This window comes from Oryctolagus cuniculus, chromosome 1 (assembly GCF_051225735.1).
Source record: "Oryctolagus cuniculus isolate XC-2025 breed Fujian yellow rabbit chromosome 1, ASM5122573v1, whole genome shotgun sequence".
NCBI classification, from domain to species: Eukaryota; Metazoa; Chordata; class Mammalia; order Lagomorpha; family Leporidae; genus Oryctolagus; species Oryctolagus cuniculus.
The window spans coordinates 126,991,525-127,004,091 of NC_142867.1; the positions used below are offsets into that span (position 1 = coordinate 126,991,525).

A 12,567-nucleotide genomic window follows, 5' to 3' on the forward strand; every position below is an offset into this window, starting at 1 on the left:
CGTCCCTGAAAATATCAGGCCAGTTCCATGTAAGTTACAAACTTTCAAGTTAATTTAAAATACCACTTTCCTGAAAATCAATTAAAATATTCCCTTTTGACTCAAATTGGTTCTCTTTTTTTTTAATCATTTCATTTCTTCTGAATTTGATTTCTGTGAATTTGGTACATATTTCCCTTCAGATAACTTTCCATTTTGATAATATCTAAAGGAAATATTCGTTTAGACTTCTTATAGGTCATGACCATATTAATATTTCTTTTACAAAAAATGAAACTTATACCCAGAAATAATGTCTAAATTATAATTAGATAGCATTTTGTAAATCCATTCTTTAGATGATAATGAGAATTCTGAACATATTTTCCCAGAGAAAGAGTACTAATAAAGTTGATTAATTTACCCAGGGGGGCCCATAAAAATTTCTTTAATTCTAGAGAAGTATCAGAACGATGATAGTAACTGGCCACCTATCCTAATGATTTCATTACATAACAAAAATGACAAATCCAACAGTGGAAGCCCCCATTGTCGGTACCACAGCCTGCAGTACAAACTCTGTTCGCTTCTGTAAACTTATCTCAAGTCTCATCTCTATCCAAATTCTACCTTAATTGGAAAGAACCTCATTGAAAGTTTACCAAAATCCATTTTCAGTTTAAGTCCAAACTCCTCCGAATTGAAGTCCTGCATTTCTCATCATTGGTCCCTTACCCTCTTCTTCCGACATTCAACAACCTCACTTGGTTAAACTTCACACTCACGCTCTCACCTCTGCTGCTCCCCCTGAAAACTGAGCCCCTACTCAGGGCTTTCAATGCACATGCCAGATACCAGCAGGCCCCAGCCTTCTAGCCTCCCCCTCTTGGCTTAAAGTCTCCTTGACCTGCCTATTTGATAGTAAATCAACCACTTATTAAAATGAACTCAATGAACTGAGGGAGCGGTACAGCGGGCCCTACCAGGTTCTACTCCCCAGACATATGAGGTCATTTGCTTCTCTAATAGAGAAGTGGTTGGTATTGCTGTGAGGAGTTTCTTTCGATGAATTCTAGAGCTGGGCAGAAAGTAGCTACACCTGCATGTAGCCCTCAGACTGACTGAAGCCCCTTTGGCCATCACAGGATTTTCCTAAAGAACATGGATATCACTGATTCATCAAAGATAGGCCACGAACACTGCCAACCAACTCAGAACCTGGACAAGTGCTCAACACACATCTCTCATCCTAACTTCAACTCATAAGAATCTTCACCCCTAATCCCTTGAGGAGCCCAGGAATTAAGTGATAGCTGCCCAGTTCCTTGCTCTGTGCTTTGGAATAAACTCTTCACTTCTTCCACCAACCCATGTCAGTGATTGGCTCTCTGCACGATGGGTAAGAGTAATCCATTCTGGGGGTCCTATAACAACCCTTGCAACCAGTTTCTGGGGTGTCCTACATCACACCCATTGTATTTATCTCTACCCATTCTGCCTTCCCTTGGGACCACTCTTGGTGCCCTCAGCCTCAGATTAAGCACAATCTGATTCTGGAAGCCAGCATTCCCTGGCCTTCTCTGAGATAGGCATACATTTCACATTTGCCACTAACATCCTTTCAAAGACTATGTACAATGCCATCACATAATCTCTATGGTGCCCTTCTCCACAAACTAGACTGTAAACCTAAAAACAACAAACTTGACTTTGTCACACTCAAATCCCAGTGTCTAGAACAGTTCTGATCACAAAGTACGCATTTAATTAACAATTAATATGGAATCGGTATTGTAGCATAGTGTTATGGCTTACCCCACTTCTTGCAGCACTAACATCCCACGTTGGAGTGCTGGTTCAAGTCCTGACACAGCTTCCTGCTAATGCACATAAGAAGGCAAAGATGCTACACACATGGGAGACCATGATGGAGTTTCTGTCTCCTGGCTTTGGCATGGCCCAGATCTGGCTGTTGTGGTCATTTGGGGGTGAACCAGTGGATGGAAGATTCTCTCTCTCTCTCTCTCTCTCTCTCTCTCTCTCTTCCTCCCTCCCTCCCTCTTGCTCTGCCCTTCAAATAAATAAATATTTTTAAATTAGAAATGTTGGATGAATGGCAGTAGTTATTTGCAAATGCAAAGGCTTCTTTGCTCATTCAAAATATTATTGACTGCCAACTGTACACCAACTGGTATGCACCAGCAGCTAGAAGATGATCAATTGGATTCACTGACTGCTTGCTAATCAGAGGTCTCCATAGAAACAGAACCAATAGGAGGTTAGACAGAGACATGAAGATATAGGTGTAGGTATAGATGTAAGTTAGGTCTAAATGTAGACATAGATGTATTATGAGAAGTGGGATCATATGATTTAGAGACTAAGAAATCCCATGATGTAGCATCTGAAAACTGAAAACATAGGAAAGCTAGCAATGTCATTCAGACCCAATCTAAAGGCCCAAGAACCAGGAGAGCACATGGTATAAATTCCAGTGCAACTGCAGGAGGAGCTGTGATGTCTTGGTTCATGCAGTGGGATAGAAAAGAAAAAAAAAAAAAAAAAAAGGAGGGGTCAAATTCCTGCTTCCTCCATCTCTGGCTCCATCCAGGTCCTCAGCTGAGAGCAAGAGGCCCAGCCATGCTGGGAAGGGTGCTCTATGTGATTCAGTCTTGCAGTGTATCTGGTCTCATCCTGAAACACCTTCACGAACACACCCAGAATTAACGTTTAACCAGGGCTCCTGAAACACCTTCACAAACACTCCCAGAATTAACGGTTTAACCAGGCATCCACTCCCCAGCCAAGGTGACACAAAAAATTAACTATTGTCTCTGCCTTAATGGAATTTGTTGCAATTGGAATTTGTGATGGGAAATTATGGGGGATTAGGGTCTTAGATGTCTGATTCCAGTAGGATGGAAGAACCCATGTTGACAGCTGCACAATGGGCAATGATTCTCACTGATGCCTGTGAAGGGGGTCCTAATGGCACTGCTGCCAATAACCTGCTACTCCTCAGCCTTCTCATCTAATCGAAATGCGACTCCTTTATACGTAAAAAGGTTACACTTAATCATTGTGAAGTCTTTACTGTGAACTTAAAATCCTTTTTCCCCAAAGCACTCAGGTTCATTTCTTACCTGAATTTAGTGACCCCCATAAAACCCTCTGCTATAAAATTGAAGCCTTTGCCCCACGTGAACTATTTTAACAGTTTCCCAACTCACCTGTTTGCTTCCAAGAGTCACCAAATCAAATCCACTCCTCACTCATTCATGAGTCATCTTTGCAAAACACCTATCAGATTGTGTCTTTCTCTTTCTTATGACCCATCAGGATCTTCAAGTTCTTCTATAAGAAGACAATGCTCGGCATTGTCACCCTGGGGCTTGTTGAGTCCTTTCAAGATCCACTATTTTAATTCAGATACAAAGGATTTATTGTGAGAATGCGAGGATGTGAGGAAGCTACACAAACATGCAACATCTCAGAGAAAGAACAGATAAGAGATACAGGTCAAAATGTTTCAATGACTATCCCTACACCTGATAGTGTGATGTTTCTCTATGCGAAATAGAACATGAATGATGAAGAGGGTCAGATGTCACTTGGGATGCTTGGATCTCATATCAGAGTGCCAAGGTTCAAATCCTGCCCCATGCCTGATTCTAGCTTCTTGCTGAGGAATACTCTAGGAGACAGCAGATGATGGCTCAAGTAGTTGGGTCCCTGACACCCACTTGGGAGACAGACTGAGTTCCCATCTGCTGGCTTCAGCCTGGCCCCGCCCTAGCCATTGTGGGCAGTTAGGGAGTGAACAGCAGATGAAAAGTCTGTCTATCTCTGTTTCCTTCTCTTCTTCTCAATACAACAAAATAAATAAATAAATTTTTTTTTGAAAAAGAACAGGATAATATCAACTGCCGAGAGTATGAAGGAAGGGTAGAAATTTGAAGAAAGGGAAAAGGTTTGGATAGTTGCACTGTAAAATGGCAGCAGTATCAGACTTGAGACTCAGCATTTCTGTGCAGCTTGAGGGATCTGGGAGATGGTCCTGATTCAGTCCACATGGTATTGCGATCCAACAAGACTGTGGACAAGCAGGTGTTCCTGGGGCAGTTTCTGCTTTAGAAGAGAACTTCACCCACTGTTTCTCTAAAGACCAAAACAGTAAATCCTTCAGGCTTTGTACACTTTATGATCTTTGCCGCAAACACTCTATTTTGCCATTTGAAAACACCCATAGGCAACATATAAATGAATGAGTCTGGTTGTGTTCCAACAAAACTTTATTGACAAATAGAGAAATTTGCATTCCATATTATTTTATGTGTGATGCAATATTCTTTAGAGTTGTTTTCAACCACTTAAGAATTTAAAATACTCTCGCCTCATGGGTCATACAAAAATAAGAGGTGGGCCGAATTTGGCTCATGGTCACAGTTTGCTGACCTTTCTCTTGAACATCATAAATGCTTTTCTTATTTGCCCATGCACTTCCATCTTCACAACTGTTTAGTCTCTATGTATTCTATTTATTTCTCATTTAGAATAGCTTGATTCATATATATATGAATTACCCTCTCTACAGATGAGATTTCTTGTTTATATTAGGAAGGGACACCTGATACCTACAAGTTCAGAGAACAAGCCTCCTTCTCAATAGAGATGAAAACAACTGAGAATCACAAAGCAAGTTCAAGAGCCCTGAGTGAGTTGTTCTATTGTGGGACTGCATTATGATAGCCACATGACCAAGCTACAACACGGATAGCCAACCTGCGTCTTCTTCATCTTAGACTACAGATACCTCTCTCTGTCACTACAGTCCTTTTTTCAAAAACAGTAGTACAAAGGGGAGGGAGGTGTAGCAAGTCAACAACGACAACAACAAAAAGGACAGCTCAGTTCTTTACTGATATCAGAGGTGAGTAGGGAGCTGGCATCAAGAGACCCCAGGATTGGAATGAAGCAGTTTTCCCTCATAAAAGCATTTCTGTGCTCCTGGCCTCTCCCAATAAAGGGACTAAGACCCTTTAGCTGACTTGCAGACTCACTGGAGAAAGGCGTAAGCGGCCACAGTGGAAGCCGCTCAGTGGTGCAAGCTGTGGGTAGCACTTGTGAGGATGATGGATGCTGCCAAATGGTCATTTTCTCTGTGTGGTTGCTGTGACCGATTTGTGGCTTGATGCAATGGTTGGGGCTTTCAGATCCAATCTTGAAGAAAAAATATCATGTCACACAATGGGAACTCCAGGTCACAGGAGTGGGGGTTGGAGCTGGGATATTGCTTTATTTTGGAAGATAATACACTATGAAAATAATATTTCTCTAAAATTTGAGTTTACCAAAACAGCAGAGGCCAGTTTATATAATTTTATTGATATAGAATCCCAAAGAGTTTTGTGTTGTATCTCTATCAACCCTGGAGTCCTGTGTAGGAAACTGAAGGACTTGGAACCACAGGTAGTTCTTTTATTGCTTCTTTTTTTATCTTTGAAGAATAAACAGGGTTGGAGAAGCATATAGCTGGCTAGGCTGACAATATTAAAGGAAAATAGGACTTGCTTTTTGGAAATATGTCTTCACTATCAGAGGTGATCTCCTAAGAAGGGCAGAGAATATCTCAAAGCTCTCTGAAATGTAGTAATTAATTTGGCACCACACAACTCAGCTGTGGAGAAAAGCTTTGAATTTAAATTTCACAGGCAAAGGAGGGGTAGGGAAGTTAGATATATTTATATTTTTATAAGATAAGGAGGTACCTAGTGATTATCAAGAGGAAGTACTTAGGGCTACAAATCCAAGTATCAACACAAGGAATATTCTTAATCACAAAATGAACTTTAAACTTCAGTGAAAGGGGTAAAAATAAAATACTGTAAGTATCACCAGGACTGTATAAATAGTGAACACAATATGGCAGTGTAGGAGGGTGGAGCTCATGCTAAATTCACGTCTGAGAGAAGAGGAGGTAGAGGGCTGTAGCTTATGTGGAAAGCACAACCTTGGGGCCAGCACTGTGACATAGGAAGTTAAGCATCAGCCTGTGGCACCAGCATCCCATATGGATGCTGGTTCAAGTCCCAGCTGCTCCTATCCAATCCAGCTCTCTGCTATGGCCTGGGTAAGCAGTGGAAGGTGGTCCAAGTGCTTGGGCCTCTGTACCCATGTGGGAGACCTGGAAGAACCTCCTGGCTCCTGGCTTCTGATTTCTGATTGGCACAGCTCTGGCTGTTATGGCCATTCAGGGAATGAACCAGTGGATGGAGGACCTCTCTCTGTGTCTCTCCCTCTCTCTCTAACTCTATCTCTCAAGTAAATAAATAAATCTTAAAAAAAAGAAAGGATGAACTTATATCGAATCCCACAAACCTGAGGACAGACAGGTTATAACTGAGATAGAGAGAGAGAGATCATATGTGTGTGTGTGTATATATATATATATATGATTCATATATACATAAGTTTTTATGTTCCTTCCTATGTAACTATCCACATGTATCTACATATGGACATGTGCATATGAGAGAGGGAGAAAGAATACATACATATACAAGGGTACTTCCTGATTGGTTTTCCAGAGATGCCTGACGATACATCTGTTAATCATAGATATTTTAAAGTCCTTGCCTGTTAACCATAACATAGGAACCATATGGGTATCTACCTCTATTATCTTGTGTTGTATTATTGGTCATATTACCTTGTTTTTTTTTTTACACATAGTGTTTTGTTATGCCAAATATTATGTACATAAAAGAAAGAACAGAGGCCTCTCTGGAAGAAATAATCTCCGCATCCTTGTGATTTCTTCATGTGCAACGTGTGAAATGCACCATGAGATCACTAACAGCAAGGGACTACGACTGATAATCAAGAGGAAGAAAGATAAAAATAGACCTACAGATGATATCTATACAGATTTAGTAGACAAAGACTTTAAATGACTGTTGTTATTGTGGCAAAGAAAATAAAGGAAAGATGGATAAAACTGATGGAAGAATGGGGAATTTCAAGAAAGTGTTTGAATCCCTTAAAAACCAATTACGGTTGGTACTGTGGTGTGTAGGCTAAGCTTCCACCTACAGTGCCAGCATCCCATATGGGCACTGGTTGGTGTCCCGGTTGCTCCTCTTCTGATCCAGCTCTCTGCTGTGGCCTAGGAAAGCAGTAGAAGATGGTCCAAGTGCTTGGGCCCCTGCACCTACATTGGAGACCCAGAAGAAGCCCCTGGCTCCTGGCTTTAGATCAGCCCAGCTCCAGCCATTGCAGCCATTTGGGGAGTGAACCAGCGGATGGAAGACCTTTCTGTCTCTCCCTTTCTCTGTTTGTAACTCTACCTCTCAAATAAATAAATAAAATCTTTTTTAAAAAATTACATAGACATTTCAGAGTTGGCAAATACACTATCTGAAATCATTAACAAAACAGATTTAATAGTGGTTAAACACAGACATAGCAACCTAGAAGACAGGCCAATAGAATGCAACCAATTTAAAGATCTAAGAAGAAACATCGTAGTGTCATTCAGTATGCTACCATTACAAATACTGTGCTGTATTCTTTCATCTTTGCTAAAATACAATTGATGCATATCTGTACACATACTAGTCAGCACTTGTTACTGAAATGTATGATGAGTAAGCTTTGCTTTTCTTTCCAATGATCTAAATTTTCCTTAAGAAGTAAAATAAGGGGTGTCATCAGTGAGTTGTTTTCTGTATATCCAGATTTCCAAATGACCAACAAAAAACTCAGTGAACAAAGTATACTTTTAACTGGGAGCTGCTATGTTAGTTATAATGGTCTAGGGGAAGAACACAATCAAACTTCTTTCAATGATGTGTGTTAACCACAGTCCTCAAAGTCTGCAGGTTGCTCAGAGAGCGTCTGTTCCTCTCATTCTAGGGCTTCCCCACAGCCTGGCTCTGGGAATGTCAGTGGGTCTTAACATTTGCTTATAGCCTGAACACAGCCAAATTCGGATGAATGAACACAGAGATGAATGGAGCAAAGGAAGAAAAGAAGAAAGTTGAGTATGGCATATAAATTAAATTCCTACCATCATGAGTTCATGGGGGCCAAGAATAGCAACAGGGGCCCTTGATAAAGACATTCTGCAACATCACAGGCATCTTTGTCTTCCACGAATGCACAGACAAAATGTGGAACATCAAAAATAAGGGGGTTCATTGGGGGGCTTGGGGGGTGTAAAGGCAGAGTGTCCAGAAATTACTGAATCAGATGCACATGTGTAATTGGTTAGAGTTACAGCTCAGGCAATGTGGTGACAAGAGGAAACACTAACAAGGGAACAATTTCAGCTTCCACAAAATTATGAACAAAGAGTTCATTTTTGAGTCTGCCATAGCTTAACAATCTCACCTCCTCCACTGATCCAGGTCTGTCTGAGGGGGCCTACTGCATGTGCAGATAGCAAGCACATACGTTTTACCCAGGTGTTTTAGGCTTTGGGACCATACAACATTGAATACTGAACAAAAAGACCATGCCTATTCAATTTATTTGCACATCGGTTAAATTGATTGCAAACCACGAGTCCCTTGGTGCTGGGACCAGGGACAAAGCCTTCTCGGGTCAGGAAGGCAGGGTCACAGCTACATGTGGGATTGCTCTTTTGGCTGTTCTAGCACAGGAATGTCTCAGAACAGCAGGAAAGTGCTTCCAATGCTCATCATAGCATCTGGACTGTATGCATCACACAGATGGAGCTGAGCTGTGAGGCTGGGATACATACCGGAGTTCTATCCCTCACATCCTTAGGGAGGAGACATAGATATCCCTTAGGCTTGGGACAAGACAAGGCAAGACTGGGGCTGGCGCTGTGGTGTAGCAGGTAAAGCTGCTGCCTGCAGTGCCGGCATCCCACATGGGCGTTGGTTCATGTCCCAGCTGCTCTACTTTTGATCCAGCTCTCTGCTATGTCCTGGGAAAGCAGTAGAAGATGGGCCAAGTCCTTGGACCCCACACCTGCATGGGAGACCTGGAGGAAGCTTCTGACTCCTGGCTTTGGATCTGCCCAGCTCTGGCTGTTGCAGCCATTTGGGGAGTGAACCAGCAGATGGAAGACTCTCTTTTTCTCTCTCTCTCTCTCTCTGCCTGTCCTCTGTGTAACTCTGACTTTCAAATAAATAAATAAATCTTTAATAAAAAAAAAACAAACAAGCAAGACTAAGACTAAGCCGAGGGGCCAGCACTGTGGTACAGCAGGTTAAAGCCCCAGCCTGAAGTGCCTGCATCCCATATGGGTGCCGGTTCTAGTCCCAGCTGCTTCTCTTCCGATCCAGGTCTCTGCAGTGGCCTGAGAAAGCAGTAGAAGATGGCCCAAATTTTGGGTCCCCTATACCCACTATAGTTCAGCTCAGCTCCGGCTGTTGCAGCCATCTGGGGATTGAACCAGCAGATGGAAGACCTCTCTCTCTGTGTGTGTCACTACCTCTCTCTCTAATTCTTTCAAATAAATAAAGATAAATCTTTTTAAAAAAAGACTAAGCCAAGGCTCCTTGGGACCAGTCACGGCTTCCCTGGACATCAGTCCTAGCTCTGTGCATTCCCCAGCTCCCTCAGGAAGGAGGGGAAGGAGAACAGAGCTGCCCGTTCTGGAAGACGATTGGCTCCCAGGTGCCTGACCTAGCAAGAACTTGGGACAGCCACACAAAAGAGGAAGAGCCCATTTAATGTGCTCTGATTCCCTCCTGGAAAGACTGGGAAATTATCTGCTTGCTTCAAACATCTTCATTAAAAATGCATTTAAGCTGTGGAGCTCTACGAAGGAGAGACCTGTAATACATGAAAGATTAGCCCCAGATTGCTGATTGGACTATTTTACATCATTATGGTAATTAAGCCAGCAAGCCTGTTGTGCTGACTTCAACACTTTCCTCCATTTGCCTTTGTCTCCAATTCAAGGTATTTCCTCCTCTTTCCATCTCTCAGCCTCCTTCCTTCCCTTCCCACCCCTCCCACCAAATACCTCCTCAGAGCCTCGGTGAGTCCTGCCTCATGCATATGCATTGTGCTCCAGTCAGATTCAACCTCCCATGGCTTAGCTGCCAGCCTTGTCCTTACTGTGCAGAGGAAGGGGAAGAAATTAATGGTAATTACAAGGTGTGAGTGGATATCACAGCTCTCTATCTGATTGCCAGCAAAACCAAATAAAAATGGAACATAATCAGCCAATTATTAAAACAGAGTAAACAAATGAAGACCTGTCTCCTATGAACTTCTCTCACTTTCTATCCTTAGACCTGCAGCCTGGCTGAGGGCGGGTTCAGAGATCCCTGTGAGGTTCCCTGAGACTGCACTGGAACTGTCACTACACAGGTGGTGGGCAGAGCTGCCTTCCGACATGGAAGGTCAGGAGGGTCTGTTCAAAGGTCCTTCCTGACCCTACAAACCATCCTCTCTCTCTCACCCCTGCCCAGCTCTTCCTGGGCAGCCCTTACCCCCACCCTCACTTCCCTGGTATAATTCTCCTCTGCTCACTTTGTCCCTGCACAAGTTCTGCTCACTGGCTAAATGTTGGTATTCCCAAGGGTCCCCGTGCAAAGAAGTGGTTCCATAAGTCTTCCTGCATTTTGCGAATAAGTGGATACATTTCATCAACAGATGAAGAGCCCTGTAGTTAGGGACAGCAGGCAGATCTGTGACATTCCCTGGAGGAATCGGGAGTCTCTGACGCAGAGTGGAGTACAAGGAGAGATGTAAGTAAAGGCTTTTCATCTGTGATGGATGACAAGTAAGGAGGGAGTGTATGCGTGTGCTGTCACATGTAAAGGCAGTTCTGCCCCAAGGGATGGGCCCCTTCAGCCTCCTGCCCCTCCTGGTGATCCCAAGATGCAGGTACTGATGACTGAGGGGAATACAAAACATCAGAAGTAAATCCTTCTCTTGCTTTAATGTTACCTGTGGTATATAACTGTGATTCTTAATGACATAAGATACCATGTTAGATGTTCACACCTACAGCTCAGTTGTGTTCTTAGGAGGCAGCTCAGCCTGCAGGTGTGAGATCATAGTCCTTGTTATTAACTAGACGGGTTTCCACTCTTCCTAATTTATTAGCTGTGGGAACTTCTGTAGCTTTCTTCACTTCTCCAAGTTGCAATTACCCTACCTGTAAATGAAGATGATAACAGTAGCTACCTCATGAAGTTATAAGGAGCCAATGAAATAATACGTGCAAAGTGCACTTCATGAATATTCATTATTATTACACTACCATATATATGAGTAGTAAGTCAGTTTTTAATCTCTAAATGTATTTCTGCATAGATTGTATCTCATCCAATTATTTCAATAGAAGACTTGACCTTACTGTGAGGACATTAGTGGGCCCCAGCTCTTCCTGGCCAAACACCCCACCCCCCACCCCACTTCCCTGGGATGCTTCTCCTCTGCTCACCTTGTCCCTGGACCAGTTTTGGTCCTAAGTTCCTCCAACCTTCACACCCCCATGCTGTGCTGTCGCCTCCCTTGCTAGGGGACCTCACTTCATAAGCTCTCAGGAACACAGAGCCTCTCACCCTGGGAAAACCTTTTCTTTCCCAACAGATTTGGGAAACCACCTGTGCCTGCTCTGCACCCATTCCTCCCACTTGTTAAAGGAGAGGGTGAGTCAGAGCCACTGACAGCTGCCATCCCCACCCCACACTGTGCCCTCCTCCTGTGTCTGAAGGGCCTCACCCTGGGGATACTGCTCTGCTCTCCTGCACCCTCAGCACATGCTTCTCTGTAGCACCATCCCTACTCACACCCAACATGATCCAGTGGCCCCACCTTAGCCACAGAGCAACAGAACAGAAAATCCAATGCTCTGCCTTTAACTCACAGCTCTCTCTGGTCGCCACTTCATTTCTTGTTCTGTCTCGCAGGAAAACATCACAGAACAGTTCCCTCCATACTCTATTTTTTTAAGATTTATTTAATTATTTGAGAGAGTTACACAAAGAGAGGAGAGGCAGAGAGAGAGAGAGAGAGAGAGAGAGAGAGAGAGGTCTTTCATCTGCTGGTTCACTCCCCAGATGGCTGCAACAGCTGGAGCTGAGCCGATCTGAAGCCAGGAGCCAGGAACCTCCCCTAGGTCTCCCACGTGAGTACGGGGGCCCAAGGGCTTGGGCCATCTTCTACTGCTTTCCAAGGCCATAGCAGAGAGCTGGATCAGAAGAGGAGAAGCCAGGACCTGAACTGGTGCCCACATGGGATGCCCGCACTGCAGGTGGCGGCTTTACCCGCTACGCCACAGTGCTGGCCCCCATGCATACTCTTTCTCTAATAACTGCCCATCCATTTTCACAGCATGCACAGCTTGAGGCTTTTATCTCTACTTCTCCACTGAAATGACTCCTCAGGGTCACCAATGAACTCCCTTCTGTGGAATCTGTGTTCCACAGCATGATAGCAGCCTTCCATGAAGAGGCCATGCCCTTCTTCATGACAAACATCCTGTGTTTCTTGTGCTACACTCTCTTGACTTGCCTGCCACCTCCCGGACCCCTCACACCCAATCCATCAGTTGTCCCTGTCTGCTCCACATCCAGTGTGTATCAGGAACTGGCTCAC

The 12,567-nt window shown here is 43.6% G+C and overlaps 1 protein-coding gene across 7 annotated transcripts in view; it reads right to left on the reverse strand.

The window, feature by feature from the left end:
• The window catches only part of OPCML (opioid binding protein/cell adhesion molecule like), a 1,215,017-nt gene that overhangs the window by 436,611 nt on the left and 765,839 nt on the right, over positions 1-12,567 (reverse strand). The window lies entirely within an intron of this gene.